The sequence below is a fragment of the Nicotiana tomentosiformis genome, chromosome 1, assembly GCF_000390325.3.
Source record: "Nicotiana tomentosiformis chromosome 1, ASM39032v3, whole genome shotgun sequence".
NCBI lineage: Eukaryota > Viridiplantae > Streptophyta > Magnoliopsida > Solanales > Solanaceae > Nicotiana > Nicotiana tomentosiformis.
The window spans coordinates 26,421,355-26,445,231 of NC_090812.1; the positions used below are offsets into that span (position 1 = coordinate 26,421,355).

At 37.2% G+C, this 23,877-nt stretch overlaps 1 long non-coding RNA gene across 2 annotated transcripts; it reads left to right on the forward strand.

The window, feature by feature from the left end:
• The first annotated feature begins 16,317 nt into the window (after positions 1 to 16,317).
• On the forward strand, positions 16,318 to 18,842 carry LOC108943777 (uncharacterized). 2 transcript variants are annotated; one of them, XR_011413843.1, is made up of 5 exons: positions 16,318 to 16,393; positions 16,571 to 16,705; positions 17,844 to 17,934; positions 18,071 to 18,194; positions 18,723 to 18,842. It is a non-coding gene; the product is annotated as an uncharacterized lncRNA (long non-coding RNA). The 2 variants fall into 2 exon arrangements; XR_001967735.3 differs by lacking the exon at positions 16,318 to 16,393 and having other exon boundaries at positions 16,486 to 16,705.
• The last annotated feature ends 5,035 nt before the right edge of the window (positions 18,843 to 23,877 follow it).

Below are 23,877 nucleotides of genomic sequence, written 5' to 3' on the forward strand. Positions count from 1 at the left end.
GTTTTGAAAGATTCTTCACGTTGTTAAATTTTGGGGCAAATTAAATTTTCGTGTGTGGTTAATGAGTTTGGACTCAGAAAGATTAAGTGATTTCATAGTAATTGTGGTTGTGAAAGGGTATAACAAGATGCCAATTTGAGACTAAGCAGGTGGATTATCCCCTACGCAGCAATCTATGTAGGTGTGTTCCTTATGATGTGAATAGAGAGTTTCTTTTCTACCAACGAGGCGTATGTATTGAGATTTGAATTTGAATCGGGTTGAGAAAGTTGACTTGATTGTCGCAAGAATAAATGCTAACTTAGAGGATTATTGAGGTATTTTATAGTGGGTGTTGCATAAGCTTGAGAAGAATTTTCGTTGAACTAACCGCAGTATTATGGCAGTAATGAAGTATGGGTATTATGAGTTATTGAGTGTTTTGTTTTATGGCTTTGAACCAAGTGGGGGAGTCTGCTATTGGCAATTCAATTTCATGGATATATGTTAAATTTTAGTTTTTGTTTGAGGCATACTTGTGGGTTGGTTACGACTTGCAGAGGTTGAGATCGGGGATGACTTGAGTAAGAAAATTTCTTGAATGCGGGTTATATTGCACTTTATGAGATGATTAAATTGTTATTTTGAAGGATGTAGTGCACACTGAGTATGAATTTGATTGGTGGTGTTAAGGCGGGGTTACTTCTTTGAGTGTTGTTGTGCTAATGGGGCACATATCTTTTGGCCCATTTGGGTGGTGTAATATGGATTTGAACAAAGGGAGTGACTCTCGGGAAAGTTCTAATGGATTCGAGATTAATATGTAACAATTGAGAATTTTTGGCGGATTTGTTTATGGCTAAAATCTGAGATTTAAGTTGGATGGTGTCAAGACTTGTGGCATTTTTGTATATCATTATGGATTTTATATTTCGGAATCAGGAAGGAGAATGAAACGGCCTTAGACTCAAATAAGGTATTTTCAGAGTGAGTGTTACGGTTGTGGTACTTTTGTGGTCCTTAAGAAGAATACGATGACTTATGGACCTTAGGATGGTGTGGTTTTATGTTGGGATGTCTTATAAGGAGCTTTGGGTAAGGATAGTAGTCTTCTGATAAGGAGAAATGTCAACTTGAAGGTAATAATACAGGAGAACCTCGGAGGAAATAGGACCACGGGGTTGTAGGGCTAGACCAGTATGGTAACGGCATGCTTAGTTCTTTTGGGTAATAATGATGTGGAGGCTTTATAGATGTTTTGGTGGCAATATTTTTGGGTTTTGGTGACCAGCGTGGCTTGGACGAGATAGAGGAAATTAGTTCTGATAGCTTGATTAGATGAAAATAGATTTCAAAGTGTTCTTAATGGTTTCTACCATGGTTGGAACCAGATATTTTCTACCGGTGTGGGGAAACGTGTTGTGCATTGTGATTTTCTCCGGGAAAGAAGCAAGAGAAAAGTTTTCAACTAATAGGGTATGTAATTTACTAGTGATTCAGAGTTTATAATGCGATTCTTGTGCTTTTCACGTGATAGATGTAGTGTATTGTGCGGGATTTACATTTATATGTACGAGGCGGCAGTTCATTCTTGAAAGTAAGATCACGGATTCTAAATGGAATGGTCAGTGTTATATATTTAGGTGAATTTTATAGTTGCTCGGTAATCCTTGAGAAGGGTGCACATTTTAGAAGGCGCATTGTGTTTTCACTTACGTATGTTCATCGATATTGCAGTACCCACCTTGTTGATAAACTGCTGATATTCAAATTATTGTTATATCGCACGGAGGAATTATGGGAATATTCCTAGTGGGATGATCGGGCATGAAGGATGTGATAGCCATGCGAGTGCTGGAGTTGTGATCAGTTATGATGGTTCATGTGTACTTATTTGATTTCTCCCATATGTTATGCTTGAATTAAAGGCTTGTGACCGTGCCAGGCAGATTATGTTATTGGCACGTGAGTTGTCCGTGCAGTTTCAGATATTGATACCATAGCACGTGAGGTGTCCGTGCGAGTGATGTTAATGTGAGCTCTAGAAGAGCTGGTTACTGTTATTAAATTTGTGTGTCTTGGTTCTATTATATATAATGAGCTTATAACATTACAGTTAAGGCAGTGCTTGTTGAACTTACAATACGATTCTCTTCTTTGAGATATTTTCCATTTTGGGTGCACAGATTGCACAGTTTTTGGCTTGAGATATATTGGTGTGGCGTGTATGTGGAATAGTTGTGTTTGATAAAATAAGGTCATCGGACCTAGAATGTATACTATCAGGTTTGATTACGGTATATTTAGGAGTATTATATTGAAATAGCTTAGAAAGTGATTATGGTTCTGGTTGGGGCGAGAGAGCTCCATGGTTAGTTGATCTGAGTGGTTATGAGTTTTTGATTGTTTCTTTCATCATTGGCAGTGTACGAAGGTTTTGGAATGAGGTTCTGTTGAATGCGGAGTTTTAATACTTCTACTTGGTTGGTTTGGAGTAATTACTGTGATTGTCATCGGGAATGGTGCTGCGAGCAAGTGAGTTGTGTAGTATGTAATGTGATTATATCTGGGTTTATGGCTATGGCTTGATACAACTTGTTTAGACTTATACGGTGTGTAAGATTTAGATCTTGGAAAGAATTCTGGGTATTAGAAATTGGTCTCCAAGTTTTGGGCTAAGATTAAATTAATGATTTTCAGTTGTGTTATGTTGTCAGGCCTATATAGAATAGGGTGATGTGGGATCACCCCCGGGTTTGTGCATGGTAGATAGAATAGTGATGTGATGGCTTGGAAACAACTCTTGGCACGTTCGAGGACGAACGTATGTTTAAGTGGGGGAGATTGTAACGACCCGACCGGTCATTTTGAGCATTTACGGTCCTTTCAACTATTTGAAGTCTTGAATAACTTCTTGCGTGGTATTATGACTTCTGTAGATTTGTCAGTTTTGGTTAGATTTGTCAGTTTTGGTTATAAGGTAGTACGGAGTTAGCTTGGAAGAATGAATTTCATGTTGGAAGTTTAAGTTGAAATAGTTGACCGGATGTTGACTTATGTGCAAACGACCCCGAAATAGAGTTTGGATGATTCCAATAGCTCCATATGGTGATTTTAGACTTAGGAGCGTGTCCGAAAAATTATTTGGAAGTTCATAGTAGAATTTGGCTTGAAATGACTAAAAATAGAATCTTAAGTTTGGAAGTTTGACTGGGGAGTTGACTTTTTGATATCGGGCTCGAAATCTGATTTTGAAAATTGGAATAGCTTTGTTATGTCATTTATGACTTGTTTGCAAAATTTGAAGTCATTCTAGATTGATTTGACATGTTTCAGCACAAGATATAAAATTTGAAAGTTCAAAGTTCATAGATTTGATGTGCGATTCGTCGTTTTGATGTTGTTTGATATGATTTGAGGCCTCGAGTAGGTCCGTGTTATGTTATGGAGCTTCTTGGTATGTTTGGATGGGGTCCCGAGGGCCTTGGGTGAGTTTCAGATGCTTAACGGATCGAATTTGGATTTGGAGGAGGAATTGAAGCAGATGGGCATCTGGTGTGATCGCACCTGCACGAAAAACTCGTGGATGCGAGGAATTAGTCATGGAAGCGGAAAATGCATGGGCTGGCCAGGCACCGCTGGTGCGAAGCCACAGGCACGGAGAAATCCATCGCAGGTGTGAAGCCGCAGGCGCGAAGAAATCCATCGCAGGTGTGAAACCTCAAGCGCGAAGAAATCCATCACAGGTGCGAAGCCGAAGGCGCGAAGAAAATCATCATGGGCGCGAAAATCCTGGATAGAATGTTAAAAACAGAGGGGTTCCGAGTTTTGCCATTTTTGGGCCTTCAAGCACGGTTTTTGGGGAGAATTTGAGAGAGAATTCAAGGGAAACTTGAGGTAAGTCACTTGTAATCATTTGTACTCCATAATATTGAATTATCATCGAATAATCCGACTAGATTACATATTTTTGAGGTGTAAATCGGGGGTTTGAACTTGGGGATTTGAAAATAAGATTTGAAGATTTGGAGGTCGAGTTGAGGTCGGATTTTGGTAAAATTAGCATGGTTAGACTCGTGGTTGAATAGGAGTTCATATTTTGTAAATTTTGTCGGGTTCCGAGATGTGGGCCCCACGGGCTATGTTTTGAGTGTAATTTCGGATTTTGTGGAAACATTAGTATTTTGATATGGAATTAATTCCAATAAATTTTATTGACTGAATCGAATTAATTGTTGATAGATTTGAGGCGTTTGGAGGCCAATTCACGAGGCAAAGGCATAGCGGAGTAAAGAATTATACGGTTTGAGGCAAGTAACTCTTCTAAACTTGGTTCTGAGGGTACGAATGTAATGACCCGGCCGGTCGCTTTGAATATTATAATCCTGTTTCCCCATTTACTTCTCAATTTATGTCTTGCAATTGATTTATGACTTATCGGGTTAGTTGGTTCGAGTCCGAAAGGAATTTAGAATGAAATAAGACACTTAGTCTCATAATTGAAAATTTAAGTTAGAAAAATAGACCGGATATGGACCTATGTGTAAACAACCTCGGATTTGAATTTTGATAATTTCAATACCTCCGTATGGTGATTTTGGACTTAGAAGCGTGTCCGAAATATTATTTGGAGGTCCATAGTGGAATTAGGCTTGAAATGCCGAAAGTTAAATTTTTGAGAAGTTTGATCGGGAGTTGACTTTTTGATATCGGGGTCGAAATACGATTCTGAAAATTGGAATACCTCCATTATGTCATTTATGACTTGTGTGCAAAATTTGAGGTCAATCAGACATGATTTGATAGGATCCGAAGTCGTTTGTAGAAATCGGAAATTTCAAATTTCATTAAGCTTGAATCTATGTGTGATTCGTGTTTTAGTGTTGTTGGATGTGATTTGAAGGCTCGACTAAGTTTGTATAATGTCTTAGGACTTGTTGGTACATTTGGTTGAGGTCCCGGGGGCCTCGGGTGAGTTTCAGATGGTTAACGGATCAAATTCGGACTTAGAAGAAATAGCTGAAGTTTTTGCCCTTTGCTGCAATCGCACCGACGGAAATTCCATCGCAGGTGCGAGCTCGCAAAAGAGAGCCTGGCAAGCGCAGATGCGCAAATGGAGTGTGGGACAGTGGTCGCAGGTGCGAGGGAAATTCCACACCTGCGTGAGCGCAGATGCGGAGGGACGCGCGCAGAAGCGGCTTGCGCAGGAGCGCAAATGCGGGCAAAGGCGCAGATGCGGGACTTTTTCCACACATGCGGTTGGCGATAAGGCGGCCAAGTTGCCGCAGGTGCGAAAACCTCTGGGCAGTACAAAAACAGAGGGGTTCTGAGCTTTTGCCATTTTTGGGCATTTCAAGCTCGGGTTGGGCGATTTTGAGCAAGGTTTTCACGGGAAAACTTGAAATAAGTCCCTTGTGATCATTTCTTCTCCATAATATTGAATTATCAACAAATAATCCGACTAGATTACATGTTTTTGAGGTGTAAATCGGGGTTTTGAACTTAGGGATTTGAAATAAGATTTGATGATTTGGAGGTCGAGTTGATGTCAGATTTTGGTAAAATTAGTATGGTTAGACTCGTGGTGGAATGAGCTTTCGGATTTTGTAACTTTTGTCGGGTTCCGAGACGTGGGCCCCACGGGCGATTTTTGAGCTAATTTTTAGATTTTTATGGAAAATAATTATTTTCTTATGGAATTAATTCTAATGAATTTTATTGACTGAAATGAATTATTTATTACCAGATTCGAGGCGTTTAGAGACCAATTCACGAGGAAAGGACATTGCAGAATAAGAATTTCACGGCTTGAATTAAGTAACAGTTTTAAATCTAGTCCTAAGGGTATTAAACCCCGGATTTTGGTATCATGTGATTATTTTGGAGGTAACGCAAATGCTAGGTGACGGGCGTGTGGGCGTGCGCCGAGGGGATTGTGACTTGGTCCGTCCCGGGAAACCGTAAAGTTGAATAATTTATTGTTAGCTATATGCTCTCTATGTGTTGATAAAATTTGACTGTAAATCATGTTAGAAATCATGCTTAGGCTATGTGATAGTACTGTTGGGACCCACAGAGGTCGTGTACTTGTTGAATAGCCTTCTAAATGCTATATTTACTCAGTCTCAGTTTTACTTGTACATTTTATCTTAGTCTCTGTTATTATTATTGATACATCATATCATTATTGTTTGGGCTGATTTCATGATTATTGAGAGCCCGAGAGACTGGAGAGATTTATAACTGAGTGAGGCTGAGGGCATGATTGTGAGATATTGATATTATGGCACGTGAGTTGGCCGTGCGGATCCTTATATTATACTATAGCACGTGAGTTGGCCGTGCAGCACGTGAGTTAGCCATGCGGATCCTTATATTATACTATAGCACGTGAGTTGGCCGTGCAGCACGTGAGATGGCCGTGCAGATCCAGATATTTATATTATGGCACGTAAGTTGTCCGTGCAGCATGTGAGTTATCCGTGCATATTATAACACTTGGGTTGTAGGAGCCCCTCCGGAGTCTGTACACCCCCAGTGAGCGCGGGTATCCATTGAGAGAGTGATGAGAGTTGGGAGCCCAGGGAGTGATGATGGTTGGGATCCCAGTGAGTGATTGTTTTCCTAAGAGGTTGTACTTGATTTTCATTTGTTGTTGCACTTAGTTGCTATCATTCATTGTTGGAAAATCTCTGAAATATTGTTGATATACGGATTACATGAACTGTATAAAAATTGATTTGACATTAATTTGCCATATTTTATAGCATGTCTATTCTTGGCTGGAATTACTCGAAATGAACCATAACGGTGTAGCTCGTTACTATCTTCAGTTCCTTATTTATTATTGTTATTTGTTGAGTTGGTTGTACTCATACTACACCCTGCACTTCATGTGCAGATCCAGGTGTTCCCGGACATAGCGGGTGTTGATCCTTTCGCATGGTTGATTTTCAGGAGATTTTGAGGTAGCTGTCGTGTTCCGCAGACCTTGTCTCTCCCTCTCTATCTCTTTGTTTACCGTATTTGGTCTCAGACTATTATAGACTATATTTTCCAGACTTGTATTCATATTAGATGCTCATTTACTCAGTGACACCAGGTTTTGGGGAGTGTTTGTATTGTATTTAAATATTATATTTTCAATCTCGAGAGAAATTGTGGTTTATTGAGGTTTTCGGCTTGCCTAATATTAAGATAGGCGCCATCACGACGGGTGAGATTTTGGGTCGTGACAACGAATCCCCGAATTTGGTATGATATGAATTGTTGAAGGTGACACACATGATAGGTGATGAACATATAGATGATCACCACAGAAATTGTGTCTTAAATAAATCCTGTGAAGTTGTAAAATTAAAGAATCATGTTATTATCTAAACATGTGGAACGTGTTAGAGGAATTAAGCTGAGGTTTGTGATAAAGATCGTGTTTAGGCTACGTGCTGATATTTTAGGACACATGGGGTCGTGTTGTAGTTGAATTAGGTGTTCAAAAATATACATTCACACTCAGTAATAATTGTCCATTGTGAGGATATTTATGGGGTTGAGATGCGCAACGCAGCAGGCCATAATGGCTTTATACATCATGCAAGACTTATAGGCTTTACTATTATATGGATCGGGGTTGCCCTCCTGCAGCAAGACTTATAGGCTTTACTATTATATGGATCGGGGCTGCCCGCCTGCAGCAGGCCTTATAGGCTTTACTATTATATGGATCGGCGTTGCCCGCCTGCAGCAGGCCTTATAGGCTTTACTATTATATGGATCGGGGCTGCCCGAAGGCCTTACTATTTTATGGATCGGGCTTCCCACCTGCAGCAGGCCTTATAGGCTTTGATATTATAAGGATCGGGACTGCCCGCCTACAGTAGGCCATATTGGCTTTTTATTACGCTTGGGTTGAAGGAGCCCCTCCAGAGTCTGTACACACCCCAGTGAGCGTAGATGATCATCGATATTCGGGATGGACTTCCCACGGCATGGACTTGCCTTACTTACTGCTTATATATATATTTGGGATGGATTATCCCAGGGTATGGACTTGCCTTACTTATTTGTATTGTAATGAGTTATCTGAACATAGATCTTGTCAGTATCATTTATATTTAGGGATAAATTATCACAGGGCTGGATTGGCCATAGATAGTACCGAGTGACCGGATAATTTGTGACCAGTATTTACATAAGGTCTTTCTACTGAGATGTCATATGCCTCATATCATGCAGTATTGATCTATTTCACTTGTACTGAGTTTAACTGTTGAACTTGAAAGCATGCCTACATTTCTGTACCATTATTTTTACTGGACTGTGCCTGCGGAGCTCATCATTTCTTTCAGCCCAGAGGTTAATCTTGTTACTTATTGAGTTAGTTGTACTCATACTACACTCTGCACCTCGTGTGCAGATCCAGTTGCTCCCGGATACGACGACTGGTAGAATTCGGAGTTATTTCTATTGGGGAGTATCAATGTAGCTGCTTGACAACCGCAGACTTGATTCCTTTCCTGTTTAGTTATTGTATTGTTCTACACTTCAAACAGTGATGTTTATCAGTCAGACTTTGTATTCATTTAGATGCTCATGTACTTAGTAACACCGGGTTTTGGGAGTGTTATATTTGAAATTCAGAGATTTTCTTCCGCTGAATTTAATTATTTTGTTTTCAAATTTAAAAGATATGGTGTTTTATGGAGAGTTTTGGCTTGCCTAGTATTGAGATAGGCGCCATCACGACAGGTGAGATTTTGGGTCGTGACAGTGCTGAGAGCCGAGTTGATGAGTTGTTGTGACGAGTGGAGTGATTGTTGGCTTGAGGGGTTGTACTTGCTTTTAATTTGTTGTTGCACTTAGTTGCTATCTATCATTGTTATGAAATTCTCTGAAAGATTTTATATCCGGATAACATGAACTTGAACAGTATAAAACTGATTTGACTTAAACTGCCAGATTTGAAAGCATGTCTATTCTTTGCTGGAATTACTAGAAATGAATTGTAATTGTGTAGCTCGTCATTATCTTCAGTTCCTTATTTATTATTGTTACTTGCTGAGTTGGTTGTACTCATACTACACCCTGCACTTCGTGTGCAGACCCAGGTGTTCCTGGACATAGCAGGTGTTGATTCTTCCGCATACCTGATTTTCTGGAGATTCAGAGGTAGCTGCCGTGTTTCATAGACCTTGTCTTTCCTTCCCTATCTCCTTGTTTACTGTATTTGGTCTTAGACTATTATAGACCTTTTTCTTTTGAATTGTTATTCATATTAGATGCTCAAGTACTCAGTGACACCAGATTTTGGGGAGTATTCGTATCAGTATTTGTGGGATTTTGTATTGTATTTAAATATTATATTTTCAAACTTAAGAGAAATTGTGGTTTATGGAGATTATTGGCTTGCCTAGTATCGAGATAGGCGCCATCACGATAGGTTGGGATTTTGGGTCGTGACAGCAATTTAACTCACTTCTGGAGGTTTCTACAGCGTGAATTAGGCACGCGGGTTGCGTTGAGTACAACATTTCATCCACAGACAGACGGACAGTCAGAGCGCACCATTCAGATATTGGAAGATATGCTTCTCGCTTGTGTTATAGACTTTGGAGGTTCTTGGGATCATTTCTTGCCACTTGCGGAGTTTGCTTATAATAATAGCTACCAATCGAGTATTCAGATGGCTCCATATGAGGCATTATACGGAAGGCGATGTCGCTCGCCAGTTGGCTGGTTTGAACCGGGAGAGGCTCAGTTATTAGGTACCGATTTGGTACAGGATGCCTTGGATAAGGTCAAGATTATTCAGGATCGACTTCCACAGATCAGTCTAGGCAAAAGAGTTATGTCGGTCGTAAAGTTCGTGATATTGCATTCATGGTTGGAGAAATAATATTGCTCCGGGTTTCACATATGAAAGGTGTAATGAGGTTCGGAAAGAAGGGAAAGTTGAACCCTAGGTATATCGGACCCTTTGAAATTCTTGAAAGGGTGGGTGAAGTAGCCTACAGGCTTGCATTACCACCTAGTTTATCAGCGGTTCATCCGGTGTTCCATGTGTCTATGCTCCGAAAATATCACGGTGATCCGTCCCATGTGTTAGACTTCAGTTCAGTACAATTGGACAAAGATTTGACTTATGAGGAGGACCCGGTGGCTATTCTAGCCCAGCAGGTCCGGCAGTTGAGGTCTAAGAGTTATCCTTCAGTTCAAGTGCAATGGAGAGGTTAGTCGGTAGAGGCATCTACCTGGGAGTCCGAGTCGAACATGTGGAGTAAATATCCACACATTTTCTCCAGCTCAGGTACTTTTTCTAACTCCGTTCGAGGACGAACGTTTGTTTTAGAAGAGGAGAATGTGATGACCCAAAATGTCATTTTTAAATTTAATAAGTAATTCTGTGTTCTAAGACCTCGAAAAGCACTAATTACCATCCCTCGACTTGCGTGCGCAGTCCGTATAATTTCAAAAAAAAATTTGTCACGACCCGAAATTTCCCACCGACGGGACCGTGATGGCGCCTAACATTTCACTTGCTAGGCAAGCCAACGTTAGAAAAATCGTTAAACCAATTCCTTATTTCCATTTAGTAAATAACAATAATTAACTAAGATAAAATATAATAAGTGTGGAATATCATAAAACTGTATTAATTATTACCATGCACAGCATCACCCTTCGTGCTTTACGCTCTTCCTCACAATATATATAATGCATGTACGGCATCACCCTTCGTGCTTTACACTCCTCCTCACTAATCACAAAATCAATAACAATGGATAGATAAGAGTATCACAAAGAAACCAGTATTTTACCCATAATCAATAGCACAATGTAATCTCAACCTTGAACTAATATTCGAAAGTTACCAAATCTCAGTGAAACCAGATATGAGTCACCCATCATTTCAAATAACCCGATAAGCATGGATAGTAGAATTTAAGGCTACAAAATATACAAGAATAGAATTTCACTCGCATGCTATGACTCGACAACGACGCATAGATGCTCATCACCTCACCTATACATCGTATTTAACAACCAAACACGTAGCAAATGAACACATAATACCTATTCCCTCAAGCCAAAGTTAGACACAACATTTACCTCGCTCTAAAGGCCACTTAATTCTCAATCACAACTTTTCCTTTGGAATTCACCTCCAAACCACTCGTATCTATTCAAAAATGACTCAATAATATGAAATATTGCTAAAGGAATCAATTATTTTTCATAAATTAAATTTCCCAAATTTTCCTCCAAAAAGTCAAAAAAATCGACCCCGAGCCCGCTTGGTCAAAACCCGAGGTTCGGACCAAAATCCTTTTACCCATTCACCCCCGAGCCCGAATATGTAATTAGTTTTGGAATCCGACCTCAAATTGAGGTCTAAATCCCCAAATTCCTGAAATCCCTAGTTTCTACCCTAACCCCTAATTCTACCATAAAAACTCTAGATTTTAGGTTGAAAATTTAAGAAATGTAATGGGTAATTGAAAGAAAATAGTTTAGAATCACTTACCAACAATTTGGGGAACAAATGACTCTTGAAAAATCGCCTCTCACCGTTTGGTTTTTGAGAAAAATGAGTTTTTGGCTAAAATCCCATTTTTGGGTTCTATTAAGTGTCGGGCGACGGTGTTCATCGCGTTCGCGAGAGCACTGTCGCGTTTGCGAAGTGTATGGGCTGTCAAACCTTCGCGTTCGTGAGACAGTGCTTGCATTCGCGTAGGATACCCTTCCCTGGTCTTCACGTTCGCGAGTCATTGTTCGCGTTCGCGATGAAGAAAAAGTTGTATGCCCCTCCCCAGTGCCTAACACTACGCGTTCGCGATGGGCTTGCTGCCTTCGCGATGGGCTTGTCGCGTTCGCGAAGAAGAAATCCTCATATGCCCAGTTTACTCTTCGCGTTTGCGAGAGTACCTTCGCGAACGCGAATAAGGACATGACAGAACACCTGCTGCAGCAAAATATCAGATTTCCAAAGTGCAAATCACCCCGTAGCCTATCCGAAACTCACCCGAGCCCTCGAAGATCCAAACCAAACATGCACACAAGTCTAAAAACATCATTCGAACTTGCTCACGCGATCAAATCGCCAAAATAACACCTAGAACTACGAATTTAGCACCAAATCAAATTAAATTCTCAACACTTTAAAATTTCTATTTTCTCAACTGGACGTCTGAATCACGTCAAATCAACTCCGTTTCTCACCAAATTTCATAGACGAGTCTTAAATATCATAATAAACCTGTACCGGGCTCCGAAACCAAAATACAGACCCGGCACTAACAATTCCAAACATCAATCAATTCTTAAAACAAATAAATTTTTAGATTTTTAATTTTCATCAAAAATTCATAACTTGAGCTAGGGACTTCCGAATTCGATTCCGGGCATACGCCCAGGTCCCATAATTTGATACGGACCTACCGGGACTGTCAAAGCACAGATCCGGGCCCATTTACCAAAAATGTTGACCGAAGTCAGCTACAATCAACTTTTAAGGTATAAATTCTTATTTGCATTAGTTTTTAACATAAAAACTTTTCGAAAACCTGACCGGACTGCGCACGCAAATTGAGAAGGGTAAAAATGAGATTTGTAAGGCTTAAGAGTGCAAATTCAAGTTCTAAAAATAACATGACCTTTTGCGTCATCATAAGTTTGTGTGAAAAATGGATTAAAATGTGAAATAAAGCTTTAAAACTCAACTGAGTTGACTTTGGTCAATATTTTGAGCAAACGAACTCGAATCAATGTTTTGACAGTTCTGGTAGGTCCGTATCGTAATTTGGGACTTTGGCGTATGCCCGAAATCAAATTCCGAGGTCCCTATCCCGAGATATGAAATTTTGATGAAAAATTAAAAGCTTGAAAGCTTAATAATTTTTAAGAAATTTCTGGTGTTAGATTTATTGACACCGAGTCCGTATATTGATTTTGGAGCCCGGTATAGGTCCACTATAATATTTATGACTTGTCATCCGAATTTGGTGAGAATCAGAGTTGATTTGACGTGATTCGGATGTACGGTTGTAAAAATATAAGTTTTAAAGTTTTCTTAAAAACTTCCTTTGATTTGGTGTCCGATTCATAGTTCTAGGTGTTACTTTGGCGATTTGATTGGGCGATCAAATTCGTATGATATTTTAGGACTTGTGTGCATGTTTGGTTTGGAGCCCCGAGGACTCGGGTGAGTTTCGGATAGCCTACGGACCATTGAACTTTGAGAAAAATCTGGTTTTTAACTTCTGCTGTCATCTGGTATTTTGTGCTTCGCGATCGCGAAGCCATTCCTACAATCGCGAAGAGGAAAGTTGGACTGGCACAATTGAGCTTCGCGCTTGCGACCGAGGTCACACGTTCGTGAAGGATCGAAGTGCAAAGCTTCGCATTCGCGATCGAGTCCTCGCGTTCGCGAAGAGGAAATGAGGCAGAAGCTGGGGTACTCAAATTTGTTCTTCGCGTTCGCATGAAACGGTCTGTGATCACGGAGGTCTATGGGGTTATGCTTCACGTTCGTGTGTGTGATGTCGCATTCGTGTAGAGCAAACTGGCAGCCTGTGCAAAAAAGTGCTTCGCGATCGCGAAGAGTAAAATGAACCTGTGAAAAAGTTGTTCTACGCAATCGCGAACGAATTTCCGCGATCGCGATGAATAAAAATCTGAAAACAGAACTTAAGTTCTGGAAATGGGGTTTCGACCCATTTTCAACCATTTCCAATTTTTGAGCTCGGGTAAGGCGATTCTTGGGTGATTTTTACGGGAAAACATTGGGTTAAGTGTTCCTTATCCTATATTAATTATATTTCATGATTCCATATTCATTTACATCATGAATCCGTAAATTTATGGAAGAAAAATTAGATTTTTATAAAATCTTCCAAAAACAAAAATTTAAGATTTGAAGGTCCATTTGATATCGGAATTGGATAAATTTTATATGGTTGAACCCGTATAGGAACGGGTGTTCGGATTTCGTAAGTTTTTTCGAGATTTGAGACGTGGGTCCCACTGTCGAATATTTAAATGAATTTCAAATTTTTATCTGGAAAATTAGTTAATTCATATGGAATTAATTCCTATGATACGTATTGAGTATATCGAATTGTTTGTGAATAGATTTGATACTTTTGCAGACAAATTCAAAAGGAAAAATTGTGGTCGAATAATTTATTGGAATTTGCAAAGCGAGGTAAGTGTCGTGGTTAACCTTGACTTGAGGGAATAGAACTCTTAAATTAATTGTTATGTGAAATGCATGTGAATGACGTATAGGCGAGGTGACGAGTGTCTATACGTCGTAAAATTACTTATTTGCATAATTATTTGAAAATCATAAATCGTTTTAAATCATAAATGAATTGTTATATTAATTGTTTCACTCATATTCCTTGTCAAATATTATTTCTTGAATTCCTGTAATAATTGTACATGCTTATTTGACTTATGTGTCTTAATTGCTATTTGACATTTAGCATATTAAATATTAAACCGCCTATTTTCTCCATAATTTTTATAATTAATTGCTAATTGCCATTGTTTGTTCATAAATAAATTATAATTATTGTGTATCTTGATGCTTAATAGTTTTTCATTAAATGTGGTATTTATTGGAGTAATTTTTATTATAATTATGAGATGTTTAAAATTATATTGGTGGAATGGGTTGCACGCCGCAACGGAAATGAAAGCAAACATCTATATATTGGGGGATCGGATTGCACGCCGCAATAGACTTATTAAAAATTTAATTTTGAGGGATCGGATTGCACACCGCAACAGACTTATTTAAAAGTCTATATATACTTGATTTAAATAAATATATGAGAGTATTGAAAATGAATATATTGTGGGAGTGGTTTGCATGCTATAACGGAAATTGGTTGAAATAATAATGGATTATGACTACTGAGTTGGCTCCAATTATTATAACTGAGTTACCTTATTTATTTCTATTATTTGTTGTTGTTACTAATATTGCGTACAGGTTAAAGTAAGTGAACCGCCTTAGCCTCGTCAATACTTTGTCGAGGTTAGGCTCAGCACTTACTAGTACATGGGGTCGGTTGTACTGATACTACACTCTGCACTTCTTGTGCAGATTTCGGAGTTGGTCCCAACGGCGTTCCATAGACTTGCTCGGATTTCAGCTACTCATAGGAGACTTGAGGTACAACTGCACGGCGTCCGCAGTTCTGAAGTCCCCGTCTACTTTACTTTAGCTGTGTGTTTATTTCCAGACAATTTTATTTTATTCAGGCCTTTATTTGTATTATTCTAGAAGTTCATGCACTTGTGACACCAATTCTAGAATGGTATTTAGATACCGTTATTTTATGAATTATTCAATATATTTCAGACCTTACTTCCGCATTTATTTCTTTATTATTAATAAATTTAAAAATTATTTTAAAATGGCTAATATTATTCTAGCGTTGGCTTGCCTAGCAAGTGAAATGCTAGGAGCCATCACAGTCCAAAGGTGAAAATTTCGGGTCGTGACAGTTCTTATGATTATTGGACAAACAGTCGTGCACTGCAAGTGTTGCAGTTCTGGATCGCGCAGACCTGATAGTCCTTTTTCAATTGAGGTTATTCTGATGGATGAAAAGATTATGTTTTTAAACTTTAGACTTACTTCTATTTTAAACTATTTACATATTCGTTAGTATACTACAATCATATAATAGAGTGTTTTTGGAAGAATTGCATTTTCTGCCATAATTCTGGACTAAAAATAATTGACACCCTGATTACTAATTTCATGACTATACAATTCCCTTCTCCTTGTGACTGCAGAAGAGATTGATTGAGAGGGAAAAGCGAAGGACAATTTTTTCTTTAAAAGATGCAATGGCTTAAAATATCCCAGCTACTGTCCAGAACTTTTCAAATTGTTACTTAGGCATAAGTCTACAAAAGCTGCATACTCAGAGGAAACATGCCTCCACTCCGCTCATGTCAACATTCATTGTTATAGAGATGCAATTTAGCAAGCATATCATCAGTTACCCTGAAATAGAAATGGCAAATGAAGCCTTCAACAACACATAGAAGTTTTGACATGATCTTTCGATCTAGGACATTTTCTACGTACCATACTATAAATAATATATTTTCTACGTACCATATTATGATGACGAAAAAGAATGGGTGCGATTAAAGTTTATTTTTCAAAAAAAGGACTCAGGGGTATTTTTTTATTACTTACACTGTGTTTATTTTTGCAGGTTACATATGGACTGTTTCTTCATATGTGGTATTAGCACTTGATATTCATTCTGTTGAGACTTAAGAGATTGTCAATGGATGGAACTAGCATGGCGAGTTCGAGCTGCAAGAAGAGGATAATGGAGTTGAGCTACTGTTTTAGTAATTCTCTCAAGAGTTGCTCGACGATTTTGTCCACAAGGAAGTCGAGAATTTATGCAATTTATTTTTGCATTAAACCATTGATTAGAGGTGGAATATTGAGCATGTCTTTTGCTGATTATTGCTTGATTTCTTAAGAAAATGGTAATTTCCTATTTGAGTATACTTCCAGGAATGAGTTTTTCAGGCTATTTTTCGTCCATCATAGTTACTATTGCACATGTTCTATTTGTTGTGTGTCAGGATACTTTGAAGGATGTGAAATGATCAAGATTAAAGCGACTATGCGATTTGTGTTGGCTCTGCTTAAAATAGAATTTTGTGCCATTTGGGACTGATTGAGGTAAACATTCTTCTACATTTAATCTACTTCGTACATAGTTGCTCTCTAGGAGTTCTGGTGCTAGGTATGGTTGTAATGAATTAATGTATTGCAAATTTATCAGCTAAGTAAGTATTATTGCTTAGAAGATCATTCCTGACCCCCACCAAAAAAAATAATTATCAATTTTTTTTTGTAATTACCTTAAAATGAACTTTAAACCCAAGCTAAGTAGTTTGATTCCATGACTCTCAAAGACATCCATGGCAGTTCCATTCCTTTGGTTCTCCTTCTCTCTTCGGCACCCGACATGTAACTTTCCTCTTTCGTGTGTATCCATAATTTTTGATGATTTTCTGAAAGAAAAAAAAAACTTAACTTATTTAGTGGTTTGTACAGTACTCATAACATAATTGGTTTTTTACTATTTTGAAATTGGAAAAACGCTATCTTTTGCCATTATTTCCATGGATAAGATCATTTCACCAACAACAAGATTGTGTTTGCTCATTCTGTTTTCACTTTGTTGGATTCAATTAGGTAATAGTTAACTATGATAACATCAAAGTATTATTACCATCTTATGTTGTTAGAGAGTTATGAACTTTTTTTTATATTTATTTTGATTATTTGTTGAGAATGTGAAATTTGTTATAATTGAAAATATTTTGGTAATTCAAAACTATGGGAAAAATTTCATTTGGAACTAATTTTTCCTCCCACTATAGAACTTTTGGATGAAAAATAGAAAAGAATGTGTTTCGAAATCTTCCATGCACCATATGTAACTATACTTTTTTTCCTATCCGGATATGTTTGCATCTTAAATGGTTAATCAACAATGAAGATGTGCATATACTAAATGTGGATCCTTCCAATATTATTCACAGGTGATTAGAACCAATCATCTAGGACCGTTATTTTTTGCCATGACCAATGCACCAGTAAGTATGACACAAAGAATAGCGGAAAAGAAGACAAAAATGTAAATAATATGCTATGATGGATATGATGGGTTTAAAATTAACTTTAAACCGAAGCTAAGCAGTTTGGGAATAGGTAATAACTATTCTACTTATGGTCTTACAATGTTGTGATGATAAAGCAACAATCTTATTTTTAAGGTCTATATGTTGAAGCTAATGAGTTTCTGTTGCAGATACATATAATATTGTACTACCAATTATCACCCGCGACTGCCATATTATGCAGCCTCAATGTTACAACAAAGTTATGTCAAAATTAGGCAGGTAAGTATTTCAACAGGCTCATTATGAGGTTTGTCCAGAATTAGATTTTCTACAACAGTTAAGTACAAAACTTTCTTGATTATGAAAATGTTGTATATCTCTTACTGATATTTGCTTCTTCCGTTATCTGCTTCAGGATATGAGGCGGCAGTCAAATGAAACTAGGGAGACAATAGTAATACCTACTGTGCCACAACTAGAGGCCATAGTGAGGTTGAGTTGCTACTCTGCTTTTGGATTGAGACCCTTTTATGGGGAATGTAAGAATACTCTTTTCTTGATTATCTATGTTGATTTTCTTTTGAATTTAAGACAATTTTATCTTTGAACTTTACATGAGTGCATAAGATGGAAGTTCCTTTTAATGTCTTTGCCTTAAAAACTAATATATTGTTGTCTTTTGCTAATAAATAGAGAACTTTTATTGCCTTATAGCTGGGTAAGATTGTTGTCTGCCTTTGTTGATACCTGGTTTTACAGCATGACATACCCTTATTAATGACTTTTTTTATTAGATACTGAATTTAACAGCACAAGCTAGGGCGGCCAATAGTAAAGAGGAAACATGAACAATTTTTTACCAATCAATTCATCTAATAGTTTGTAATATACATATGTTTCTACAGGTAGCAAAACTTACCTTAAGTATGCAACAAAGAACTATGTCCTCAACTGTAAAGGAACAAGTAGCTTCTCATGAAGGTGTTTTGATTAGAACCAAGATTACTGCTATATCAGTAATTAAAACGGTTATATAGATTTTGCTAACAAAGATTAGGTAGTTCTAGAATCTTGGTTATCCATATGAGTCTTCGTTTATATCATCGACCAACATGATTGACTTGCTCATGTGCTCATATACTTCTGATCCACAGTAAATCACAATGGAGGTGATGTCTTAATTACTGTGATTATACATATCTTTAACGGTTCTTTGTTTTTGCTGATCATAACTTGAGATAATATTTTTTGTATTTTCAGGTGGACTAATACTTTTAAATCTCCAATTACTCCAATTTGATGTAACATCTCTTGAAAATTAGTGGTCCCTGGCAACAATTTTATAGAGAAAATCTGATTAAATTCATCTTTTTGTTTTTTGGTTTAATACTTTTGAATGCGGTTGCTAAATGTAGTCTACAATTTATATCAGTTTTTAATATTTTTCTCCTCTCTTTTTTCCTTTGAAACGATCCGCATATCGTGCGGGTAAGTATACTAGTTGTCATTATATAGGAGGCCCCCACAGAAGTTTGACACTTCTGTTCTTCTTCTTTCTCTTATTTTTTTGATATACATTATTATATATTCCATATACAAGTTTATACATAGTTACACATTATTATTCATGTACTGCACATGTATAATGAAATTAATTTTTTTTTTATGTTTTCTTACTTTTTCTAAAACAATTCATGTACAAATCTATTATCCTTGTTGATATCTCCGCCAAATCACGAACTTGCAGCAATTGTTTTTCAGTTTTACCATACAAGTTGAATCAACGAAATTAAAAAAATATAAGCTACTCGATTTTTTAATCTTGTTTACCATTTTTGCGGAAGAATCCTTTGGGAAAGGTTACAAACTTGTCTATGCTCACTACTTGTGATGATTGTTTTACAATTATGTATAGCATGTTTTAGCTCAAACTCTTTATCGTAATTATATAATTGCAATTTTCACAAGTAGCCCTTGCAATTTTATGTTTTGATTTTAGGATGATATAATAGGAGAGATCACTAAAGACAAATTGGGGAGAAAGATCAAAATCAGATGACAGAAGAATCAGAAGATCCCAAGACTTCATTTAAAAAAGATAATAATCTTGATGAAACTCCTCTGCTGAATAAAAAATTCAAAAAATACTCTTTTTTCAAACCTTAGCCTATTATTTTTAGGCTACAGATTTGTAAAGTTATGATTAGCTATTATATTGCAACATATGCCTATGGGTTGTACTTATGTGTAATTCTCCCGGCATGTAAACATATTAAATGTTGCTTCTAAATCGCGAATGTGATATACATATATATGTTTAATGGATTCGGGTAACGGACTTGGGCTTGTGAGTTTTGAGGCTGACACAACATTTAAGCTAGCAGGCAAAGAGAAAACTACCAGTCACATCATAAGCAAATTAGTACAAAAATTAGCTAATTCATAAAATATTATCAATATTAGTTAAATGCTATCAATATTAGCCAATTAGTTATTTCTAACCAAAAAAATAATATTTTGCTTTTTTTTATGAGTGGGTGTTATTGGAATAACTTGGTATATCTTAAGGAGTTTGAATCTTAGTTTTTGGATGATTTGGTGAGTTTTGAAATGGTTTGGATTAAAAACTTGATGTAAAAGATGAACATGGAGAAATATGATATGTGTATGACATTGCGTATCATTTGCGTATCACATATGCACAGGGGTGGATGCACCATATAATTAACGGGTTCAACTGAACCCAGTACTTTCGATGCGAATCATAAATTTATGTGTAAAAAATTACTAAAATTAAAAAATAGTAAATATGAACCCATATGTTTAAATGTTGAACCCATAGAACTAAAATCCAATATCTGCCGATGTATCTGCATCATATGTGTGTCAAATATTTATCACATGTATATCCACGTGCGACTGGGTGTATTAAATGTGCCAATTTCCATATAGCTAATAAGCCCGTGGAGATTGAGGTTCCACAAGCGGTACTTCCGGATACTGTATTTGAGGCAGTTGTTCGAATTCTTTATGATATGCAACTGAAACAAGTTCTTGCTAATGGTAAAAAGGGGGTTGACCGTGTCACGACCCGAAATTCTCACCTTCGGGACCGTGATGGTGCCTAACATTTCACTTGCTAGGCAAGCCAACGTTAGAATAATATTATTTATTTTAAAATAATTTTTAAATTTATTAATAATAATAGAAACAAATGAGTAAGTAAGGTATGAAATGTAGTGAATAATCCATACAATTAACGGTGTCTAAATACCATCCCAGAATTAGTGTCACAAATACACGAGCTTCTAGAATAATATAAATAAAGGTCTGAATAAAATAAAGTTGTTTGGAAACAAACACACAGCTAAAGTAAAGTAGACGGGGACTTCAGAACTGCGAACGCCGTGGAGTTATACCTCAAGTCTCCTCTGATAGCTGAAATCCGAGCAAATCTATGGTACGCCACCGGGACCAACTCTGAAATCTGCACAAGAAGTACAGAGTGTAGTATCAGTACAATCGACCGCATGTACTGGTAAGTACTGAGCCTAACCTCGACGAAGTAGTGACGAGGCTAAGGCAGGTCACTTACATGAACCTGTACGCAATATTAGTAACAATAACAAATAATAGAAATAAATCAGAAAACTCATTTATAATAGTTGAAGCCAACTCAGCAGTCATAATCAATTATTATTTCAACCAATTTCCGTTGCAGCGTGCAAACCGCTCCCACAATATATTCATTTTCAATCCTCCAATATATTTATTTTAATCAAGTATATATATATATAGAATTTTAAATAAGTCTGTTACGGCGTGCAATTCGATCCCCCAATATAGACTTTTAAATAAGTCTGTTGCGGCGTGCAATCCGATCCCCCAATATAGACTTTTAAATAAGTTTGTTGCGGCGTGCAATCCAATCCCCCAATATAGATATATATTTACTTTTATTTACATTGCGGCGTGCAACCCGTTCCCCAATATAACTTTAAACAACTCATAAATATAATATAAATTACTCCAATAAATACCACGTCAAACGAGAAACTATTAAGCATCAAGGCACACAATAATTATAATTTATTTATTAACAAACAATGGAAATTAGCAATTAATTGTGAAAATCCTAGAGAAAATAGGCAGTTAATATTTAGTATACTAAATGTCAAATGTCAAATAACAATTAAGACACATAAATCAAATAGCATGTAATAATTATTTCAGGAATTCAATAATTAATATTTGTCAAAGAATAGGAAAAAAATAATTATTATAACAATTAATTCGTGTCTTAGAACAATTTATGATTTTTAATTAATTATGCAAATAATTAATTTGATGATGTATAAATACTCGTCACCTTGCTATACGTCTTTCACATGCATTTCACATAACAAATAATTTAAAGGTTCTATTCCCTCAAGTCAAGGTTAACCACGACACTTACCTCGTTTTGCAATTTCAATCAATTACTCGATCACAACTTTTTCTTTTGAATTTGTCACCAAAAGAGTCAAATTTATTCACAAACAATTCGATATACTCAATAAGAATCATGGTAATTAATTCCATATGAATTTACTAATTTTCCGGATAAAAATCTGAAATTCACTTTAAAAATTGACAGTGGAACCCACATATCAAATCTCAGAAAAACTTAGGAAATTCAAATACCCATTCCGAGACAAGTCCAACCATACAAAAATTATTAAATTCCGATGTCAAATGGACCTTCAAATCTTAAATTTTCATTTTTGGAAGATTTTATAAAAATCTGATTTTCTCCGAAAATTTCACGGATTCATGATATAAATGAGTATGAAATCATAAAATATAATCAATATAGGATAAATAACACTTACCCCAATATTTTTCCGTAAAAATCGCCCAAGAATCGCCTTACCCTAGCTCAAAAATGAAATATGGTTGAAAATGGGACGAATCCCATTTTCTAGAACTTAAGTTCTGTTTGCCCAAATTTTACCTTATGCGATCGCGTACAATGATTCGCGATCGCGAAGCACATTTTGGTTGCGCAGTTTTTTGCTCTATGCGAACGCGATGCTTTGACTCACAGACTTACGCGATCCTGAATGACCTCACGCGATCGCGATGAGCAAAGCGCGTGGCTCAACTTTAGCCGCTTTAACTCTACGCAAACGCGACCTTGGCCACGCGTTCGCGAAGCACCACTTCACACCCCTACGCGATTGCGTCCTCAAATTTACGAACGTGAAGAACAACTTTAGCTGGCCTCTCAGATTGCCTTACGCGATCGCGAACGACCTCACGCGATCGCGAAGAATAAAAAGTCTGCTACAAAACACCAGAAATCTACCATCTTCCTTAAGTTCAGAATGGCCCGTTGAGTATCTGAAACTCACCCGAGCCCTCGGGGCTCCAAACCAAATATGTACACAAGTCCTAAAATAACATACGAACTTGCTCGCGCGATCCAATCGCCAAAATAACACACAGAACTACGAATTGAACCCCAAATCGAATGAAATTTTCAAGAAAACTTTAAAACTTATATTTTCACAACCGGACGTCCACGTCCTTCGGATCAGACATCAAAAATAGAAAGAGAAAAAAAAGTGTCTTCGTGGAAACTATGTTATACCGTTCGTGCCTTACTATGAATAGCCCCCTATTGTTGATAGAGAGCTTACCGCCCCGCCCTTTATAGTCGCGACTGTTGTCATGGAAAAGGAGTTTGTTTTCTGTCAAAGAAGCATGCTTAACACAGCCTATAGCATAAAGGCATTCGAGCCGCCAAATTCGGCAGACAAGTCATAAATATTATAGTGGACCTATACCGGGCTCCGCAACCAAAATACGAACCTGGTGTCAATAAGACCAAACATTGGTCAATTCTTAAAATCATCAAACTTTCAAACTTTTAATTTTTCATCAAAATTTCATATCTCGGGCTAGGGGCCTCGAAATTCAATTTCGGGCATACGCCCAAGTCCCAAATCGCGATACGGATCTACCAGAACTGTCAAAATACTGATCCGAGTCTGTTTGCTCAAAATGTTGACCAAAGTCAACTTAGTTGAGTTTTAAAACTTTATTTCATATTTTAATCCATTTTTCACATAAAAACTTTTCGAAAAATTTTACAGACTGTGCACGGAAGTCGAGGAGTGATAAATAGTAATTTTTGAGGTCTTAAAACACAGAATTAATTATTAAATTTAAAAATAATAT